Source organism: Equus asinus, chromosome 23, assembly GCF_041296235.1.
Source record: "Equus asinus isolate D_3611 breed Donkey chromosome 23, EquAss-T2T_v2, whole genome shotgun sequence".
Taxonomy (NCBI): Eukaryota; Metazoa; Chordata; class Mammalia; order Perissodactyla; family Equidae; genus Equus; species Equus asinus.
Genome location: NC_091812.1, coordinates 42,883,570 through 42,907,878, shown reverse-complemented (window position 1 = coordinate 42,907,878; position 24,309 = coordinate 42,883,570). Strand labels below are relative to the sequence as shown.

Below are 24,309 nucleotides of genomic sequence, written 5' to 3'. Positions count from 1 at the left end.
TTTTCCTAAACCCACCAAACTGTCTTTAAAATCACTCACAATTATTTAAAATTATCCGACAATTTTTAGGGTTTCAAATTATTTTAAAATTCAACCCCCTCCCATGGCCTCCAAAAAGTTGAACTTCCCTGCAAAATTAAGCCAAGAAGAGATAAAGCCCTCAAATTCTTTTTAACATCAGAGAAGTCACCATCTGACATGCTGATTCCATGAATTTCTCCAAATGCTCAGTCTCATATCCAATAAATCCATTCATAAATGGCATTAATCTATAGAAATACTAACTCAAGTACAACTTTTCAAAATTTCTGCAGTAATTTATAGTTATATAAACATTACTCTGAAACATTCATTTTTTGATATGATGGGTTTAGGATACTAGAATTCCAGAATTATGGATCATTTTTTTCTGAGGTTTGCTTACTGGGCTTAGCATAAGTTCTTTGTGAATGGTTATTCCTCCAAAGATAACTAGGAGAAATGAAAGAACTATATCTGATCAAATTCATTTAGCTGGCATCTTATCGTGTGAAACAAAATTTCCTGAAATGCATCACAGATAAAACTAATCCAGTGCCAATGTCATTGACAGTTTAATAACTGATCCTTCACCACAGATCTCTCCCCTAAAAATAGTTATCCATAGCATGTTAAAATTGACTCTTTCTTCTTTAAATAGATCCCAGTACTCAGTATCTTGGCCTGAGTCAGGCCATGTAAATCATAGAAAAAGGTGGATTAAAGTTGGGATGAGCTGTCCTTCCGCTTTGGCCTTCTTACGTGCCTAAAATCACCTCTCTGGCTCGGCTTTGGTTTTGAAGACCAACTAGCCATATGCATTTCTGGACTCCCTGAATTTAAACATGAGCCGTGACTTACAGTCTGTGTGTCCACCATATCTAATCAGTATAACAACGTCAGTAATACATACAAGGGAGTTCTTTGGATTTACTAAGCATCCTAGATGTAACTGGAGGACATAAATCTCCTTATGTGCTTTTTATGATGCAAATTCTATTATTTAGCTAAAAGTGTCAATTTAATATTGCAAATAAGCAACACAGTGCTTGGAGGAGTAATCCAGCATCTGATGGTGCTAAAAGAAGTTACCATTCTTGCATTATAATCTCAAACCTTAAAGCTTGACTTTACATCTTTAATAATAAAATGTTAATACCAATTATGCTTTTAAATTTGTGTATCCAAAGAGTTCATTCCACAGTGGCAATACTTATTTTCAGCTGAATGTTGATTCTAACACTCAACCTTTTAACATTTGTCCCAAATTTAACTTGATACACCTCTTGATAAAAAAGGAGAGCAGAGGGGCAGGTCATTATAATTCCTTGGTTCACTTTTTGAAGTCTAAGCATTCAAACCACACTAGACTCTTGGGAAATTCTTCTTTAACAAAACAAATAGGAAGTAGATCTTTTGAAGTCATCTTCTCATTCCTTCCTCGTGCAGGGAAAATGGAAGCAGAAAGTAATTGAATAATGAGCCTGCGGGGTCCACAGCTTAATCCATGTCCACTGGGGTTTATAAAAGGAATGGGGAGTAGAGACACTTACAGAAGGCATGTAAACAATGTCTATCAATTTGGGAACAAGGAGACATGGAGCAATGGCCAATAACTGGAGTGAAATGCAGTGGATGGAGAATCAGAGGCTCAGTGCAGTCAAGTCTCTATCACCAAAGAGCTCAGCAACTTTGACCAAGAAAGTCTGAGCATTCATTACTGAAGATTTCACTTCACACATGCATTTCAATTTGCAGAATAAGAACAATAAATTTGAATGTGAACGCTTACACCTCAGTGATGGTGGTATTTTGTTTTCCACTAACATTTCATCACAAGAATATTGGAAACATTTCATTTCACTTCTCAAGTGGTTCTTTTTAGCGTAAGAATCGTTTTCACATATAATAATCCCTCCTAAGAGTTAAATCACGTTCCTCTGTCAGATAAACTGTTACATAATCTTTCCCTCAATTACAGTAGAAAACAGTTGCAACAGTTTAATGCATAGACATCTGAGAAAAACGTATCCCCTAAAACAACACCACTCATTAAGACACTGATATAAAAGATTCAGTCTATTACAGTTTGTCTCTTCTATTAACTTGTATTGCAATACATCACAGTAAAGCACCTGCCTATGTATCAGTGAGTGTTGAGTTTTCTAAAGGGTTTATGAATACTACTAATTTCTTCATTGAGGGTAGAGACTAAATTTTCTATTTTCTTCTTTTGTTCATATAGAACAATATCTACCCAGAAATAAGCAAATTTAAGGGCTTCATAAATGTGTTTTGATTAGTAAGTTACCACTGCATCAAAAGAGAAAATTCTTTCAGAGTGCATTAGCTACTAAATATGATCACACGTGATGGTAACCAAATGGCTTGATTTAAACACAATAATATTGACCAGTGTCGTGTAGTGTTACTGTTAAATTAACTATCTTAAACAATGTAAGAGTATAGTGAACTAGGGAGTATAATGCAGCCTTTAAAATTATGATAGAGGAATATTGATATTCATGAAGAGCTATGTATCACTTAATGATTAAAACAGAATAAAAAAGATAAAAATAGGATCATAATATGATAAGCACTTTGGTGTGTGTGTGTTCTTGCAGTTACAAGTATATATGGGTATGGCTATGTATATATTTGACACTGTTAAATTAATGTAAACTGAGAAGTTTATTTAAAATAACATATACAATTACATTTTGCTGGCAAATATGTTGCTCACCCAAAATCCCACAAGAAGCAAAAGAGACAATAAAAATTCTCTCCTTCTTGTCATCCCTGCGTCAAAGAGCCCAAATTTGAGTAATAGATCTTAAATCACAATCATTTGATGTGAGCTGAGTAACTGTAATGCTACTTCAGTCAAATATCGTAGTCAAAAGTTTTTTGTTAAATGATGTGTACACTAATTACTTATACAATAAAATTTCTTCTGATATTAAATTTAACATTTATGGTGCTTGAATTGAAATGCAACACTAGTCCTAATAGAGAATGTTTTTGGTTGTACTTTTCTAGGTCTCAGGGTGGCGAACTTTTCCTCTGAATTCCTAACCTGTGAGCTTATGGTAAGATTATAATGAATATACTAAATTTTAGAGAGTTTTTCTTTATTACTCTTGCTTAATAGTGTCCAGTGAATATAACAGTAATGAATTTGCATAACTAACCTGATAGTTTACCATTCTTTTCCATAAATGTTGAAGACTATGTGATATTTTCCCTCGAAATGTTTATGTTCTTGGGTAGGTAATAGAAACCTAGTCATTTGATGAAGTCTTTGATAGGTTTCTAGGTGAATTTGAAGGCATCGTTGAAAAGGTAAGGATTTATACCACTGGAAAATAGTTCTTTGGACATGAATGACAATTTTATATATTAAAATTTTTATAGTGAAGTCTATTTGATGCCAATGAATAGAGGCAATGACTTATTGAAAGTAAAACTTATTTTATCACCTGTCAAGATTTATCAAAATTGGGTTCTTCTATAAAAGCTTGATGTTAGAGCTTCAGAGAATTGAAAGTAAAATATGTAACTGTTGAAATAGAAATGTTAAGAAATAGCCAGTCACTTCTAAGGTGATTTTTTTGAGTGTTATTATTTGTTAATTTCTATGAATCCAATGTGAATCTGGTTTACCCTTATAATTGATTAATTCACATTGTGAGTAAACATAAGTTTGTGTTGTGAAATTAATGCAGTTATTTTTTAGTAGGACAATTTTGAAAGTTTATCTGCTCCTTAGTATATATAATATGGGCATTTATATCATACATTTTATACTTGGAGGGAAATGATCTACTTGGAAACACAAAGGCAATTGACTAAAACTGTTGATTTGGTTATATAGCATTATTGAAATGTATCTTGAAGAAATTGTTTTAAGTGAATGTAGGCAACAAATGCTTCTGGGATCTCTAAGGTATACTTTTTAGTTACACTTTTTTAGAAACCCTCAACAAATTATTATCACAAACAAGTGTCATATAGAAGCAATGGGAAATTCCTCTGCCCTACCAAGAGGACTCTGCTGACAATGGAAGAAATTATTATGAAATATGTTATTTGGATATGCATTCAACAATAACTTTATCTGCAAGAAGTGTTTTTTAAAGTTGTGACTTACATTTCACAAGTATACCTACCTTTTCTCAGAAATTATTTCAACCTATAAACTGTTAAAAAATACTTTAAAAACTTACTATCATCTCTGGTCCTTTAAATCCTCTTATACAAACAAAATACATAGGAAAAATTGCTCATATCTTAACTGCACAATCTCAGTGAATTGTTACAAAATGAACACACCCATAAAAACAGCACTCACATAAATTCAAAAACAAAAAGATAGAACATGAGAGTACCTCGAAGCAGCCCCTCCTTTCTGCTCTTCTCTAGTAACTGTTCCCACAGAGCATAAGCACTATGTTGGCTTCTAGAAGGATAGATTATTTTGCCTCCTTTTTTGCATTCTATAAGTGATATTCTAAGTAGGTACTACTTTGCCTCTTTTTCTCAATATTACGTTTGTAAGATTGTGTGCAGTGGTAAATCACTCTTTCTCATTGCTGTGTAGTACTCAGCTGTGTCAATAGACCAAATTACAATCCTTTCTCCCATTTGTAAGCATTTGGGTAGCTTCCAAACTCTAGCTCTTTGAAGAGTGGTCATATGGACATCTGGAACATGTCTTTTAGGAAACATGTATGTATTTTGTTGGGTATGTAGAATATGCATATGTTCTGCTTTAGTAGATACTCATAGTTGACCAAAGTGGTTATATCAGTTTTTGACACAGGCTGTGAGAGTTCTGTTGCTCCTTATACTAACACTGGGAATTTTTCATCTTCCTATATCAGCCATTCTGGTGTGTATGTCAGGATATTTTAATTTGAATATCTTGAAGACCAGTCGTATTAAACACCTGTTTTTATGATTGTCACATTTGAGATGATTATCTGTCATGTGGATATTCTCTTTTTAGAACTGAGTCTTCTGCCCTTTTTCTATACTATCTATTTATTTTTATTATATTATCTACCCTTGTTTACTATGTATACATAATGGGTGTAGGAATCCTTTGTTGGATATCTATGGTCCTGGTTCACAAGATTAAACCATTAAAGTGTCAAGAATTTTGAGACCTGCTTGGTAGTTTGAAAATCTGCCATGATAGAAATATTTCCACCACATACATTGACAAACACTAAAAATCAGAGCTTTATTTTTCCTTCTGGAGAACTAGTTGTTAAACATTTATCAGCACACCACTGGATATTTATTTTGTGTATTAAACCATTTGGTGGATGTTTTCCTTACTCTCCTAATGGTGTCTTTTGCTGAACAGAGTTCTTAATTTTAATTTATTCTAGTGTATTAGGTTTGTTTCTTGTATGATTAGGGCTTTTTGAGTCCTATTTAAGACATATTTACCTTTGCCATGGTTGCTAAGATATTTCCTTATGGTTTCTCTAAAAGCTTTATTGTTTAGACTTTCACATGAAATTATCTCCAGGTTGTAAAGATATTGTTCTATGTTATTACCTTATGCATTTACGATAGTTAGCTGGATAGCTTTTCATTAGAATAGTAGTTGCCCTGTATATATTTTACTTTTTATTTTAAAATTAATATATAAATATACAGACATTTATATGTATGTTTATTTAATAAGTTAATGTAGTTATTTATGAGCAAATTGTAGTATTTCATAAAGATAATATATGTATTTATGCATTGCCTACTATAAGTTTCACGCACCACAATCAGTTATGTGGCCATAATTTTGAAATAGATATTCATCACCATAGTAAATTAATATTTGACTTTAACCCTAAATGTATTATGATAATTTATTTCCATCATATATTGTTAAAGGAACCAAAAGTCTGCAAAATAAATATTCTACAGAATCATTTTAAAAACTCAGAATATTATGCTAACTTTTAGGCATTCAGATAAAAATATTATTAAAATGTATTTAGTTGCTTCAAAATATTATGTTTAAAAAGTTACATAAACACTTAACAGCCATGATAAATACATTCTAAAGGATCAATTATAGAATACTATTTTGTGTACTTTATTAAGATGTTTTTGTCTTGTGATTTATATACATGGATATATTTATATAAAATTTTCCATGAAAAACATGGTAATAGATCACATACCTGTTTTGTGCATGCTAGGAATGATACTATAAAAGCCAGTATTATTTCTTCCTTAAAATTCTGAGTCAATTATGTAAATGTGTATATGTTTGCCACAGATTGTATTGTCCTATTATGCATGCTTTTTGAATTGCGTATGTTTTCCTCTTGAACTAATCATCCTGATGTAAACATATTCAGTTTTCCCTGTAACAATTGAAATATTTGAAAGATGTGACACATAATGGAATTAAATAATTATTTTCAAATGAAAAATTTAATAGTTTCAATACGCACATATCAAACTGAGTGTTTTTTGCATCTCTGGGTCCTTAATCCAAGCCATTTCATTGACTTCAGAGTAACTCATAACTCAAGCTACAGAAATGCAAAAACAAACTGATATGTTGTTTTTAGTAAAGAGTTATTCTTTTTTAAGTCCTTATAAGAGTAAAAAAATCTGATGAGAAAAATTGGGGGATTATAGATTAAAATCTTTGAAACTAAAGACAGATGGTATTTCATTTATTTTCATATATTTGGAGAGCATAGGGTTTGTATCAGAGCTGTTTGTTTCTTTTAGACTTTCTTGCCTGTTTTAGGTAGCCAACGGTGAAGAAATATATAGACTGTGTACTAATTTTAAAAAGCTAATTAGATGATTTACACTTTTACTAAATTAATTATTTCTGTGGCATAATTAAAGCAGGAAGAGCAAAGGTGAGACAGGAAAAGGTGTCTTGAAGATTGGTCCAAAACTTTACAGGACATTAATAGCTAACTCTGATCCTGCACTAGCGTTTTCAAGTAGCTAAATAATGAGTTTATCTGTGAAACACAGCGTGGCTTACAGAAGGAAATATTTCAGGATTCACTACATGAAGGCGTCCCTGAAGGTAAATGATAGTTAAAAGGAAAAAAATAAAGAGACACAGACCGTAGATATACGTAATTGATACCAATATACTTCATTTTCAGAGATGACAGCTTGGGGACAAATCAAGTCCAAAGACATGTTATTGACATAATGCATGAAGGAAAATGGAAGAAACTAAAGAGTTATAAACTTGTAGAGTATTTTACTAGGCATGACTTTAACCCAAAATTAAAAGATTGAATTATGCAGTAAAATTCTAATCTGAGAGCGTGAACACCCTTTAAAAAGGCCAAAAAAAAAAAAAAGGTAAAATACAGTCAGAAAAAAAATATAACTAAAATGTAGTGTTAATATAAATGAAGATTGAATTTGAGAATAAACTTATTGGAATCACAAAATACTCTGTATTTATTTTAGTTTCTATTCAATGATATATTTATCTCATTGAACTGTTAAAGTACAGTGTTAACGGTTATTTCCCCCCTAAAGAATAGAAATATTTGCTAGTTCCAGGCACAATATCTTCTAGTAGCAGATGCTCTCTAAATTTTTGCTGTCTAGAAAACCAAGTGTATATGAACGAGACAGATGTTAGACAGGTTTCTTTTGCAGTATCAAACACTTGTTTTCTCAAACATATCCCCTTTCCATCCTTTCTCCTCTCTTCCCTCCTTCCTTGTTTTCCTTCTTTCTTTCCTTCCTCTTTCACTGCCTCCCTCTTTCTCTCCCCCTTTCTTTCTTTCTATTAACAAACATTTATGTCAAACTTACCAAGTGGTAGGCTCATATCTTTATTGATTTCCCAGTCTGATGAGGAAAAAAAAGGATTAAATAAACTTGTAAAATAAACCCCAATTTTGATAAATGTTATGAAGGAAAACATCCTCAAATGTAGAATAATTGGGACAGGAGTTGATATTTAAGTTAATACTTTAAAGGAAAGATGGAGTTTAACACATGAGGAAATGGAGAGGGGAAGGAGAGTATGAAGAGATTTATAGGATCTGAGGAAAAGGAGAGCTTAGAATGTTCAAGAAACTAAAAGAATGTTAGTGTAACTGGAGCATAGTAAATAAAAAGGAGAGGAGCTTGAGATGAGGTAAGCTTTGTAGGCTGTGATAAGTATATTGGATTTGGTTGTAAATGCCACTGGAAGCCATTGAATGCTTTTAAGCAAAAGTGTATAGTAATCTCATTTATGTTTTAAGAGAAGAGCTTTGTGCAGAGTAATTAGTGGGAAGACTAGAAGTAGGAAGATCATTTAGGAGGAGACATTTGCTGAATTCTGAGAGAGAGTGAGCTGTGATGGCCTGGAAAAGGAGGGGATCACTGAGATGAATTTGCAGTCTATTTTGGAGGCAGAACCAAAAGGACTTAATAATTAATTGGATTCAGAGGGTGAGAGAAAAAGAGACGATAAGAATGAGTCCTAGACTTGAGCAATTGATCGTATAGCAAGACCATCCACAATTGATTTGGTCAAGATGGAGTTGGGAGGCAGGCTCTAGTAAAAGAATCAGCAACTCCGTTTGGAATCAAGAATGTATTGTCTTACCTCTTTGTACTCAGGGTGCAATTTGCAGTTGTTACATCAGATGAAGACCAAATTAGGAGTAGGAAATAAGGATTCAATACTGGACATCCTAAGGACTCATTACAGCCAATAATGTGGCAAACCAGTCTATTATAGCTCATTGTCCTGGATTGATATTTGTAGAAGTATGTATGAATTGACATTGTAAAAGCATTACATGGTAACTATTGGGACCTAAGCATTCTATGGAATGAGCTAAAATTACATACATATTTAATACAACAGATTTCAACAATATTTGGGATTTTAAAATGAGTCCATAGTGAGATCTGGACAGTATATGGAAGGAAAGGGGTAGCAATTTACAGAAACAATTGGAAATTCTGGATATCCTTTAAAGAAACAATTGGGAAAAATAGGAAAAAATTTATTTCAATGAGCAAAGAATCTCTATTAACACAACTTCTCACAATCATACATAAGCAAAAGTAGAAAGAACATGGTAGGTAGAATTTACTGGAATAAGGAGAATTATAATTATGTTATATAACTAACTATAGACCTCTGTCATCACCATTATCTTCTCGAGAAAACCATATCTGTCAACTTGAGAGAATCTGATAGAAAAGAAATGAGAACGGAGCATTGTGCTCATTTTACTAACTTGCAAAGAGGTTTCTATACATGCATATCTGCCTTCCTTGACAAAGTTGAAAACATTGAAAACCAAAACTGTCTTGGCATTCCTTATATCTTTTTGTCTGTGAAGGTGGGAAAACTGCTTGTCATGAAATTGTAATTGCAGCATGCAATTCCTGCTGCCTAGTTCCACTAATTTAATAGCATAGATATGTTATGATTTACATCCATCCTCAATACCACAATATGATCTGTATTCTGACACGTTTTACCTGAAAATTTGACCTTAGGAATTTTTTGCATTTATTTCAGACCCTCTCACTGCTAAGAAAAATAAGATATTTTATGATTACACAGAGGAGGGATCTGAATATTACCTTTTAAGAGAAGAGGCAATCACAGAACCATCACCTCTGGCAAATCTGAATTTTAGTCCAACATATTCCTAACTATAATCTTGAGATCGGAATACGATGTTTAGCCATGATTAATAGATATGGAACAACTTGGCATTTAATCATATAGCTTCTTATTCAAAGAGTTCCTTTTTCCTCATGATAGCCATAATTTATGTTGGCAACAGAAGAATTATGATATGGTAAAAGTGAGGAAATTAAAACTTTAATTATCTCAGAATTTTTATCTGTCAATTATATATATTGAATTTTCAATCTCAGATTCAAATAAATCAGCTAAATATGCTTATTTTAAATCTATTGTTACATGTTATAATCACATATTCAGTGAATTTATTTCAATGTATAATTATTGCAAAAAATTCAAATATATTCTCTTTAATGTAAAACACGCCAGAATATGCACTCATTTTAACATTTGTATCTTATTCCAATCTGGTGGGTTAAAAGGAGAGAGAATGTCATATGAACACCTTGTTATCAAGAAATAAATGTAAGTACAAGGTGTTTCATTTATTTTGCTATATTCAAATAGGTAAATATATTTTTTAATTAAATTGGTGTCTCTATTATCTGCCTAAAGTAAGGTTGTGAGTATTTTAGCCTCTAAGTATATTATCACAAGAAATTCTAGTGGTATCAATAAGAACTTGGCATAGAAATTCTACTGGTTCCCTAGCACTGTTGCCAAGTGATCTGGAATGGACAATCATTGGTAGCGTTGTAAAAGCTAATGGAGAAATGTGGTGGGGAAAGGCTGAGGAGGTTGAGGAAAATTTATTATTGCTCCAAAATATTAAGTAACTTTTAACAGATTCAATAATTATTATTCTGTTGATATTTGTATTTTGCTGGATATTTATATTTATAGGAGATCATATGGTGGCTGTGTGCGCACGTGTGTATGTGTGTGTGTGTGTGTCTGTGTATGACAGAGAGAGATTACAGATATTCTAAATATTTTAAAGCAGCATAATTGGAATCCACTTTCCTACTCCTTTCTACCTTAAAAACACTATTTAAGAGGTGAGCCCTGTGGCCTAGTGGTTAAGTTCAGTGTACTCCACTTTGGCAGCTGAGGTTCATGGGTTTGTATCCAGGGCACAGACCTACACCACTCATCAGCCATGCTGTGGTGGCAACCCACATATAAAGTAGAGGAAGATTGGCACAGATGTTAGCTCAGGGCTAATCTTCCTCAGCAAAAATAAAAAAACAAAAACAAAAACCCCACTATTTAATATCTGTGAAACAATGAGCAAATCACAAGCTCTGAACAACTATAATTTGGGAGCAGTGTTAGTTTTCTTTTAAGCGTAGGTTTTTAAAATGAGCTTTTTGCCCAAGCTATAAAATCTATAAAATGATTTTAAGATAGATTCTGAGATAGATTCTCTCCCTGAAAGTGTTATATGAAAAATATTAGCTAAGAGGGGCTTTTTATTTTGATAAGTCACTGAAACCGAGTTAAGATATTGAAGTATATTTCTTTCTCATTATAAGTGATAATGTTTATAATCAACTGGTACTTACATTCAAACATAAATCTTTGTGAGGTTTGTCTCTAACCTCAAAAGGTTATAATATGTCTCTTATTAATAAGATTGGTTTTCCATTTTCATAAGATCTGTATGTCTACTAGCATATAAATCTGTAATAGAGATGGGATTACTGTGGCATCATTATTTTATAGTGAGTCTGTTTGCAATAGCAGAGTAAACGTTCTCATCATTGTGAAGATTGATTTTTCTATTCATAAATGTATTTTTAAAAATTGGAAATCATTATAACACATATATATATTTACTTGCTATATTTAAATACATTTTTATCTATTAACGCAGTCATTAAGGTAAGAGTCTTTACTTCAAATTATTCATAACATTTAATTTCATTCATGAATTTTCATACATTCTTAAAATATCATTAAATGAGGAAGTCAATTGTTCTTCTAATGTAAATTTCAAGCATGACAGGTAAAATGTTATATAAAAGGCTTACCATGCAAAATTGTTTTGAATACCGTTGCTGGAGCATTTGCCCACTCATGAAATAGAGATATAACTACAAAATTTTCAGGTCAAACCGCAGCATCAGGAAAAGGTTGAATATAAATTAAGGATGAAATCCAATATATTTGGGAGGGACTTCATTTTCTTCTTGAGAAATCAAAGAAGGACACACTTATTAAACCTGGTCTGAAATTTCTCAAGTAAAACCAAAAAACTGACTTTGCTAAGGACACGTATAACAAAAGCACTAGCTTGTTCAGCATTTCATTTTTAACTTTTGGAAATAATTTTGGTTACAAGTATATACGTAAAGGATTAAAAGACATTGTGCGTGCTCTGAAGGACACAGGGAGAAAGGATTTCACCAGGAAATAACCGTGTGAGAACGTTCATTCCCTGGTGTGTTCAACACAGACGTAGATTGGAAGTAAACTGTGTGCATAACCCAGTGCTGATTGCTGGGCTACAGACTGAATAAGAGCTCATTTTAGAACTCTCCAATTAGTGAAGAGGGAGGGCATGTGGATACATAAATTATAAATCATCCAAACCAGTAAAATGTATTGAGCATGCAAAATGTGCCAGGCAATGTGCTAAAACCTCTACCATGATTACCTCTTTTAATCCTCGCAATGCCCCTGTGAGAGAAGGACTCTTGCTTCCAGTAAAGCTGAGATTAACAGAAGGTATAAAACATGCTCATGGCTTCACAATCAAGGAAAAGTGTAACAGAGATGATCGATCCTATTAGAAGGATATGAAGCAAATGTCATAGGAGAGGCTAGGATAAAACTAAATGCCTCTGGGAGTCTGTTAAAGCATCCTTCCTTGTGGGTGTAAAATTTGAGGTGTGTCTTATAGAAAGGGTATGAGGTTTGCTAGGTAGTGAAGGCAGATAAAGGGAATGTTTCCATCTAATAAGATTTTCTGGAAGCATAGCATTCTGGCCTTCCTTTTACCGCTTATATGTGACAGTGGGACAACATGATTTCTGAGGTCTTTTGAGGTCTCAAATTTTATGATGCTGTATCTGTTTACTCTACATAAAAATAAAAGAAGGGCCTTCTGAGTAAATGACGAAATATCTGAGACTTTTGCCAATATACCACTGATTTTCCAGAACGAAGAAATACTTCTTGTATTCTATACATGGATAAAATAACATCTGTTTTCTCCAGAGATAGCCAGTTATATGTAGAAATTTTCCCCTTTCAAGGAGGATGGGAGAAAACTCTGATAGTGCCATATCCAGGGCCAATTTAGCCAATCTGTGGTAGTTGATAACTTGGGATTCTATATCCTATAAATCCAGTTACTTCTGTTTGGGGCTTTCTTTCTTTGTTCCCCCCCACACCCCGCCCCACAAATGTTTTCTAGTTACTTTGGGAAAATTTCATGTTTTAGACTTAAAAGGATTTCCCACATTCCTATGGGAAGAGCCAAGGTATTTATAGCACGCCCCAGAGACATGTTGCACAATGCTGGTGGGATAGACACTTAGACATCCCAATGGAGTAGGGGTGATAGCAAAGGAAACAAAAGGTGACAATGATTACACATTCTCTTCAACTTGGGCATTATCCTTATGAAATATTGAGTGAATGAGAGTTAGAATGAATTTATTAGGAAGATTTCCCAAAAGTTTTGCAATATCATCTGTGTTTATAAAACATTAGCATAATTTTTGTCCAAGAAAAAAATTGCAAAATCGCCCTTCTTATTTCAGGGAGAGTTTTGAGAGACTGGAACAAACTTATAAAAGTTAGCATCATTAATCAGAGCTTTCAGGACCTAAGGTAACTGGAAAGACTAGTACATACGAGGTGATCCCACCCATATAAATATATCTGCTTTTATATGTACTTTAAGCATCTGAAATAATTCGAGTCACACACATCACAGAAATTGAATTGCACGTGAGTGAATGAGAATGTTTCTGAATTGAGAATTATTGCAAGAGTCAAAGGGATATTCTCAGACATATGTGAAAGTGATGACTTGGTATCCAGAACTGAAGATGTGCATTGAGAATTCATGGCTTTGAGTGTGGTATTTGAAATCATGTCAATGAACAACCTTCATAATGGAAAGAAAAAAGTCACTAAGGCTTAGAAATTGGAGGAGAAATAGAAGAGTACAATCTCAGAGAAGTAAAAGTGAAAGAAGTAATTTCTCAAGCAAGGGACCTTTGTTCCAATCCTAGCTCAGCCATTTACTCCTTGGATAACTTGGGTGAGGTAGTACTACTCTGTTCCTTACGTTATTCATCTCTTAATGGGAGGGTTATAATAGTTCCTAAATGATTGTTGAGTGCATCACATGTAATAGTGATAATAAAATTAACAGCAACAACATCAGGAAAAGACCATTGGATTTGGCCGGGAGAAAGTCATTGAAATCTTACCAAGTCATTTGCCATATTGAGATTTTTTTCTTAGAGGGGTATTTTGACAAACTGACATACTGACTACACGAATATGTGAGTATGTGTTTAGCTTTGTAATTGTGTAATAAATATTGTTTACAGGAGTATGCTCTCTCTTAACTGCTAATAATAATACAGATGTACACCTCCTTGAATAGTATTTACAAGGCCAAAAGAAGTGTTAAAGAAAATATCATCTACATGTTTTTGCATCAAATAGATGAATTAATAAACAATGAAAAAAAATACTTGAAATCATTTTAAGACCCTTGAGTGTTCCTATTTTTCTGTTATCTGACAGATATTGTAGTCTTTGAATTTGGTGTTGAAATAGTATAAATATACCAAAGAAGAAGCCTGAAAATATTTTTAGGAATATAAAATATAATATTTAGCTATATTTAAAGCTATATAATCCTTAGCTATATTTAAAATATCCCTTATTTTAAAAGGAAATAGATATGAGAGAGCTCAATGCAGAAATTATATATGGAACAAATATTCATCTGAGAATAAAACAGGGACATAGCGTAAGGGGAAGGCAGTAATTACCTGTCCACTTTTAGAATGACATGTTTAGCTCTTTGATACTGACAGACAACATTTCCAGTCGTGTCACCAAATGCACCACCAGAATAATAAGAGCTCAGAGACTTCTCTTGTGGCCTGCCTATGACCTTTCTCTTTAATTCTGGAACAGTCTAGTTAATATAATCATTACTACTAGCTAAAACTACATTGTAAAGAAAAAATATATAATTTAATTATTCTGTTCCTAAAAACTATGTTACTCCCTGATTATCAAAAAGAAATCAAGATTGAGTTACATTTTCTGAGAATGGGAAACTGGAAAATTAAATGTAATAATATTTCTTCCAGTCAGCCTCAGTAAATTTATCTGAAACAAAAATGATTTTAAAATAACGCTTAGCAAAGTGCTTTCCACTCATTCAATCAAAATTCTGTGTAACTTCCTAAAGAAAATAATTGCATAACTAAAGACCCAGACAGTATTCTAACATAATCTTAAAAAGTTATCTTTATGGAACTAGATACATTATATACATGTGTTTTCATCCACTTAATTTAATGTGTGGTTTGAAATGAGTCAGTTTTACATCAAATGTATGCTATATTACTTGTACTATGGTGAGTGGTTTTATCTTTCATCTATAAAAATATAAACAGGGACAAATACTTAGGCAAATCTTTTACAAATTCAAACAAATAATATATTTATTTCACTATGTTGTTGCTTTGTCATTTAAATGCTCAAATTTTAGAGAATAGTGACAAGTTGTCTTCTTAACCATGGATTTCTTCCTTTAAGATTTCTGCTCCATATTAAGATATTTTTGTCCTAAAATTATGATTAGAAGAAAAAGAAAAGATAAAAAATCAATGCATTTATAATATTTAGTGGAAGGAATACAAAGAATTCAGAATTCAGGCCAAAAATCACAAAAAAGCAGTGCCCGCCACAGGCTCCTGGTGGGCACTTTACTGGATAAAGTGGTCCCACCATCGTCTCTGTCCAGGCTGAATTGCTAAGTGAAATTAATTCCATTTCTCACTTTTAGTTTTTCTTCTGTCAAATTTAGAAAGCAGCCTGCCAGTTATGATTAAGATTTTCTTAGAAATAGATGCTGGGACATAAGAATACAGGACTGTGAAACCCATTGTGTAAGCACGGTGGTTTAGAGCAGCTGTATGCAAATTTAGGTACACAGCATTTTCGGGGCAAGCTTGTTAAAACACACATATTTAGGTAGCGCTGCCTCTGAGGGTGGCTGACTCAGGAGATCTGGAGTCAAGCCTGGGAAGTGACATTTTAATCAAGCATTCCAAGGGGATTCTGACGCAGGTTGTGTTTACATCACCTTTGGGGAAACTATTTCTGAGAGGAATGAAGAACAGAGTATATTTTTGTATGAAAAACAAAGTGTTTGGGGGAGAAAATGAGAAATATAAAAAATGTGAAGAAGGGGCAGTAGTAAGAACAAAGGGACTCTAGTATTGAAGCACTTAGTGAAAATGAATCACCATTTTATTTACTCTTCACAAAATCTCTATGAGAGGTATTATTACTTCTATCTCAGAAAGAAAATCTGAGACTCAAAGATATTAATGACTTTTCCATATATTCCCAATATTAGGCCTCAAAGCCGAGGTCATTTCCACTATACCAAGTGTGGATAGATGACACAAGGAAGAAAGAAACTTTTTAAGCACCAACTGAAAGGTGAACAGGTTTTTGTTTTTGTTTTAATCACCTTCCTGAAAGCCACGTACCAGTTATACGTTGAGAAGTAAGGAAGAAAGATGAAAAACACACCCCCACACGCCCTATGTGTGCATGCGTACACACGCACACAAACAAATCTTGCTCACCACCTGGAAACTAGTGGCTACAGATTTGTTTTCAGTCATTAGGTCATTAATGCTCCCAGAGGGTTTTCCTAAATCCAACATTATGTACTTTCTCTTTATCACTTTTTGTACACATATTGCCAATAAATCCAACTTCTTAAGCTTGTTCTCACCTTGCTCTTCAGAACATTTTAGAGAAAAGCCATTTTATCCTGACTAAAATTTTCATGTATATTCACATGATGCATCAACTTTAAACCACTTAGCCAATTATCATGAGTCAATTTTGTTTTATGGAAATTGAGTTGAAAACTATCTATCTTTGAACTATGAAACTGTGAATATTGTCATTTCCAATTACCTGAATGTACAAGTGGGGAAACTGAGGCTTAGAGTGACTGACTTCTTTCTGTTCTTTTGAACTTAAAAAAATTCTTCTCCTTAGACAGTTATTAACCAGTGTTATTACACAATGCTTTCTCCAAGGGATGAGACACACCCACAGACACACACATTCATACTTTCATTTTCAGTTTCTATGGCAAAATTTTATCTTGTGTAGTACATATACCTTCTGGAATCCCTTTTTCCCTCCCTTTTCTTATGCGCTCTTACCTGCTACTAGGTGCTAAAATATTGCTACCTAATGATTAATATTTTGAATGAAAGGGATTCAACATTATTATCTCGCAAAACCAGTTACATTTTAATTGTGAAATGTTAAAGACAAAGAAATTCTTCAGTTCTCATTTGAAAAAGGTTTTAATCATGGAATAAGGAAAAGTGAATTTGATCTAATGGCCAAGGGACTAAGTAATAATACTTTTAACCAACTGATGGATGAAAACCAGCCCTCTAACTCAACATATTTACAGCACAAAGTGTTACATTTGTTTAATTAGTTGCCATGCAAAATCCAAAATCAAAATCTCTGAATTCTCCTCAGTTCTTTAATTCTATACCCAACCCTTAATCTTTCTACCAACTGCTGGAGTAGCTCTTATGCCATCTTCTCCCAAATTCTCATTGTCAACAGACTTTTGGAAACCTGAGGCTAATACAGGTCGTATAAAATATGTTAAGCAACTGAGGATGACATGATACTGGCCAACCAAGTTGGACAATACATAGAGAAAATGGAGTTCAAGTTCTGATGGGCATTTTCAACTAATGTTTATGAAAAACTGGTTCAACAATGTTTACTTACGAAGTGCCTCACTGAAATTCTTCAGTCTAAATACATAGGAACTATCACCTCTTCACACATTTGAATAGATTGTTCCTATCAGGCTAGCTCACATATAATGCTGATTAAATAAATTATCCATCTGTGAATCCGCTTGGCTTAGCTTTTAATACTTACTCTCTATTATTTCCACACTATATCTACCCCTCTCTCTGCTCCCAACATGTCAGAAACAAGTAATTTAGTTGCTAAGACTTTTCTGTTTGTCTAAAGGCAAACTTATCAACCTCTATAAAAATGTGTATATTATCTTGCTCCCTCTTTGATATACCATGAATATCTGGGAGAATCAAGATTAGACTTTAGTCGATTTGACTTGTTGATAATGAGATGGTAGGAAAAGCAGTAAAAGTACCAAAAAAAGAGCTTTAAAGCCCATTTAAGCTTACTAAATCCTTTCAACAGAACATATTTAATTCCGGTAGTAATAAAACGGATGGGATTTCATTGTAAAGCTGAGCAGAATTCAGCTTCTAATATGTCAGCTTTACATGACAGATTATTAATAAACTGCCACTGTTATCACTTGATACCAATCTTTGGTGACTGCCTATTTTTGAACTTGAAACTCAAATGTGTTTTTAAAGTAATCTTTACTTTGTGAACTATTTTCTTCTTTTAAATACATTTTTCTCTGCTCTGTAGAAATTATTGTGTCACTTAATTCATAGTTTCAATTTCATTATACTAATATATTCCAAACATCACTAGGACATTATATGACAATGTTTAGATAGATAGATAGATAAAGGTATTTTTTTAATTTAATGAAGATGAAGACAAGGCATAGTAAGAATTAAGAAAGAGTGTTTACTTTAAACTTAGTACCTAACAAAATGAGAAAGTTGGTAAATTCCATTTTCTCAACTAACTTGCCCCAGTGTGTTTCCCTTTTTCTCTTTTGTTCATCTATCCCTGTTCTAGATACCCATTTTCTACTGCCCATAACTTCATTAATTCAACAAAACACACTGAGCATATGTATGAAACAGGCATTATGCTAGTCTTGGAAAACTAATAGGGAGTGGACAGAGCCTGTGGGGAATTTACTGTTCAGGAGAACTCCCAGAGTCTAAGGTCATCCTCCAGCTACAAAGGAGTCATCACCTAGGAAATTCTGTGTGCTGTCTATCTCCTTGTCATTGCATCAAAACTTTAGCTACCCATCAGAGGAAAGGTAAGAGCTACTTTACAATAGGTTGTAATTAGTAGATTAAAAGACATAGAATCTGATGATGGTAAAGAAAGTGTGCATAATGTCATAGATAGGGCAAAGCAAGTAGAAAAACTTATAGATCCACCAAGGTATGACTCACTGCATTGTATGTAAGTGGCATATATTTTCCTCATTGTTGTAATTGGATGGTTATTGACAAAACTGATTACTACTTGGACAAAGAGGTAAATATGGGTTCATACTCTTAGGGATTCATCTGTATTTACTGAGCACTTATTACACACCACTGTGCTGGATGATTTCACATAAATAAGAGAGTACTCTTTTTGGAAGCCTGATTCTTTTTATAATTGTGTGACCTCACACAAGTCATTCATTTCCTCAGGTCCTCCTCTGTTGAAGTATAAAACAAGAAGGGTGTGCACTGTGAATTTTGAATCCTTTCATGCTTTAAATTTAATTATTCTTATTGCATCAGTTGGGATGCTTTTGGCCACACGTAATAGGAAACTAACTTAGTAAACTCCAAAAAGGGGTTTATTATCATACATTACAAGAAGCTGAGCAGTTGTATGAATGATTAATTCAGTGACTCACTGACATCATCAAGGACCTAGGTTCTTTCCATTTTTGTGCTCTGTGTCCTGTCATAGACTTGTCTTTGGCCAGCTTCCCTCAGGATTGAAAGACGGCTGCCATAGTTGCAGCTTTCACATCCAGACACAGGATACCCTGTAGAAGAAGAGGGACTTTGCCTTCTTTGTTTGTCTTTTCAGATTTAGGAAGCATTTGGAGAAGTCCCACCTGACTGCCACTGCCAGCAAATATCCCTTCACCTCTTATTGATCAAATGTGTCATATGCCCCAGCCTAAAAGAAAGTATTACTTGGTTTCGACCAATCATGTTTACCCTCTGCATCTGAAAATCTGTCCTGCTTCCATAGAAGCTCAAGTCTGCACAGAGAAAGAACTTTAATAATTCAAGTTTCCTTAAGAAGGAAGAATGGTTCTTGGCCAGGCATGCAGTGGTATCTGTTATACTTAGTATGCTTTGTCGGTAAACTACATTCTTCCTGGATGAATATTTTTATTTTCCCTGAGGAAAAAATAAACTGTGGGTCTGCTTTAGAATGAAAGTCTCCAAGGATACGCAAATCAAATTAAGTAGGTGATTGCCTCCTAAATAGGCAATTCTTGTTGTTTACATTCACATCCTTTCTCAAAATTCTTTAGTGACTCCTCATTTTCAACAAAATAATTTTAAAATGTACAGAATGAAAATTTGCTCTCTCCCTGAATTACACACCTCTGTTCCTATCCACAACCACCTGTATGCATATTCCATTTGTTTTCAAGCTGCTGTCTTTGCCCACGCTGTTCTCTCAACACCACAGCAATCACACCCTCAGTGGCATCCTCCACCTTCTCAATCCTCCCTGTAACTCTTGCTTCTACCTGACTAGCTTATGCATATTTGGCTGACAAAGAAGAGGACTTACTCTTCCTTCACTCCTTCAAGCCTCAGTGATATACTTTACTTCCCATGTGAAGTATTTCATGAATTCTCAGCTGACCTATTGCTCTTTCATTTTCCCATTGAGCTTTAGCCATATTCCTGTTAGATTAATTAGTTTATGGTTTTACACCTACTTGATGATCTCTCTCTGCACTGGACTCTACACTTTTTAAGCATAAACCTGATGTCCTTGCTGCTTTTGTACTTGACCCTGTAATAACTGGCATAAGGCAAGGTGTATTGTGTGTTTGCTAGAATGTGTGTCTGGGCAACAGATGGTGTTAGAATCAGTATACATAAACCAAGAAAATAGTTGGATATTTCTTTTCTTTTTCCTTGACAAGAAAATAAGATAGCCTAGAGAAGTGCATCTCAAAATTTTCCGCAAATATCAAAGTGTTTCCCTACCTAAAAACTTGACCTGGAAGGGACAACCTGCAGAATATAATTAGTTATTTGCAAGTGCAAACTTTCTTTAAAAATGGTGTTTAATCTTTTGAAATCTTGATAGTTTTATATTTTACAGTGTTTAGTCTTTTAAGTGCTTTGTAACTCTATATTCTATGTCATAAAATATCTAAATTTTGTTGAGCATAAATAACATTTATGTATCATTATGTAAGCAATTTCCAGGAAAACTCACCTCATTTATCCTGATACCCTAAGAAAGCCATTATATACTCTCTAAGGGATTGAATTCTCTAATCAAGAGAGATGTATTTAAGAGAATAGAAAATAATCCATGAGCTATAACATTTTGTCAACACCATTGCTAAGAGCTGCCTTCTCGAGTAACTAATTTAACCTCACTGTACACTAAACAAATAAAATCCTTACGGTTGTGTTGTTAGAATTTATTTTCATATATATCTCCATTTTTGGAAAGGTTTGCCAGTGCAAATTGTACTCATCTCCTTGAATGCAAGGATTCATATAAATAACAGTCTTTAAAACATAAGAATAGTTTGATTTATGTTTCCCATTTATAAATGTATTAGTAGATTGTGATTGTTTTAGACAAGTACTGGAAAAGAAAAAAATATCCCAAGATGAAATCACTGGGGAAGAAAAAATCTACAGGAAAAGAAAGCAAGCCCTAACGGCATAGCATTTGAGTTGTCACAAATGAGGAGGCAGCCAATAAATGATTCATTCTGTTTCCATCATAGCATATTTATAAATCCATCTGACATCTCTGGCCTATCAGAGGGCTGAAAAATGAAATTAAAGGTTTCCTACTACGGATGACACCATCAAAGAAGGGGTTTAGGGAGGGTTATTGGTCATTTTCATTTATTTCATTTCTCTCTGTTCCATCCTTGACAGCTCTAACACGTAAGGTCTTCATTCCCAGGAAGCAGGGCCAAAGTTTAATCTCCTGTTTTGTTTTCACCAAGGACATTTGGTTGTTTTCATAATTGCATGAAAAGATGAATAATATATATAATTCTGGGAGTATGTTATGGTAGAAAAAACTACAAAAAGCGACTTTAAAAAATAGAGATCTATAATTTTTTCTTGATATCTGTGGATATTTGAAGCCTTTTCTTTTTATTTCTTATATCTAAAACTATTTTCATATTCTTTTAAAAATAGTTTGGCAATGTTGAGAACAAGTTTAAAAAATAAAAGAGAAAAGAGAAACAATAAAGGAAGAGAAAAGCATTCCTATTAAATCCACCATCCTAGGGTGCAGATTCTGAAGTACCAAGACAAACAACATTTTCATGCTTTCCTTCCCAGTCCTTGTAGGCACTCACCTGCAGATACCATCATTCAAAACGTGCATTTCTTTCAAATTTAAACTGAACACACATTTTCACTCATAAGAAATGTATCTCCATTGTTACATACATAGTCTTCAAAATTGTAAATTTAAAAGACTATATATGATTTCAGTTCACAAAGATTCCTAATCAAAACCAAGGCAGAGTTTAGTGGGTTTAAAAATGTATGTTTACAGTAACAGAGAGGAAATTAACAAAATATCTTGTGATTTTACAGTTACCAACTTAGACAATCCTTTTCATTTTAGAAACCATTTACTGATATTACTGAGTTTTAAGAAATATTTGAGTATTATCCTTCTGTTTATTAAACATATTTTAATGAAATTACATAAGATTGAGACAGTTAATAGGAAACAGGAGAAACTTGAGATATAGGCAATTTGAGAACTGAATGTCCTTCATTTAAGTTTTTAGTGAGCAAGTACTACATTGTTGTTTATTGTATTTTATTGATATATAATTGACGTATAACATTATATTAGTTTCAGATGTACAACATTATGATTCAAAATTTGTGTATATTGTGGAATGATCACCACAATAAGGCTAGTTAACATTCATCACAATACATAGTTACAAAAAACATGATTTTTTTGTGATGAGAACTATTAAGATCTACTCTCTAAGCAACTTTGAAATTTGCAACACAGTATTATTAACTATAGTCACCATGCTGTACATTACATCTCCGTGGCTTATTTATTTTATAACTGGAAGTTCATACACTTTTTGACCGTCTTTACTCTTTTTGCCCACCCCCACCACCACCTCTGACAGCCACCAATCTGTTCTCTGTATCTATGAGACTGTTTAGTTTTTTTGTTCCTTTTTAGATTCCACGTATAAGTGAGATCATATGGTATCTGTCTTTCTCTGACTTATTTCACTTAGCATAATGCCCTAAGGTTCATCCGTGTTGTAGCAAAGAGCAGATTTCCTCCTTTTCTTTATGGCTAATATATATATAACAATGCTGCAAGAAACATGGAATTGCAGAAATCTTTTTGAGATTGTGATTTCATTTCCTTTGGCTATATCTCAGAAGTGAGATTGCTGGATCATATGGTAGTGGTATTTTTTGAGGAACCTCCATACAGTTTTCCATAGTGGCTGCACCAATTTACATTCCCACCAACAGTGCACAAGGATTCCCTTTTCTCCACATCCTCAGCAGCATTTATTATCTCTTGTCTTTTTGATAATAGCCATTCTAACAGGTATGTGGTGATATCTCATTGTGGTTTTGATTTGCATTTCCCTGATGATTAATAATGTTAAGGACCTTTTCATGTACCTGTTGGCCATTTGTATGTCATTTTGAAAAATGTCTATTCAGGTCCTTTGCCTGTTTTTAAATCAGATTATTTAGATTTTGGCTAATGAATCTAATAAGTTTTTATACTGTATTTTGGATATTAACCCAAATATTAACCCAAGTATTCTTGGATAGGTGGTTTGCAATATTGTTTTTCCCATTCCATAGGTTGCCTTTTCATTTTGTTGATGGTTTCCTTTGCTGTGCAGAAGCTTTTTAATTTGATGTAGTCCCACTTGATTATTTTTGTTTTTGTTGCTGTGTTTCTGGTGTCATATCCAATAAGTCATTGCCAAGACCAATGTCAAGGATCCTTTTTTTCCCTATGTTTTCTTCTAAGAATTTTATAATTTCAGGTCTTACATATAATTCTTTAAACAGTTTAGAGTTAACTTCGTGACTGGTGTAAAATAGGGGTCCAGTTTCATTCTTTTGCATGTGAATTTCCCAGCACCATTTACTGAGAGACTGTCTTTTCTCCATTGAGTATTCTTGGCTCCCTCATCAAATATGAGGTGACCATATAGGTGTGGGTTTATTCTGAAGTCTCAATTCCATGCCACTGATCTACGTGTTTGCTTTTGTGCCAACACCATACTATTTTGTGGTGTAGTTTGAAATCAGGAAGAGTGATGCATCCAACTTTGTTGTTCTTTCCTAAAATTACTTTGGCTATTATATTTTAACAATATCAATTCTTCCAATTTATGAACACAGGATATCTTTCCATTTTTCCATTTTTTGTGTCTTCTTCCAATTCTTTCATCAGTGCCATATAATTTTCAGTGTACAGATGTTTCA

At 33.5% G+C, this 24,309-nt stretch overlaps 1 protein-coding gene across 25 annotated transcripts in view; it reads left to right on the top strand.

Moving 5' to 3' along the window:
* PTPRD (protein tyrosine phosphatase receptor type D) overlaps window positions 1-24,309 on the top strand; it is a 2,080,413-nt gene that overhangs the window by 955,224 nt on the left and 1,100,880 nt on the right. For all 25 annotated transcript variants that reach the window (XM_070495512.1, XM_070495506.1, XM_070495510.1 and 22 more), the window contains one exon: window positions 3,058-3,107. The gene's annotated coding sequence lies outside the window, so the exon portion shown is untranslated. The remainder of the gene's footprint in view (window positions 1-3,057; window positions 3,108-24,309) is intronic.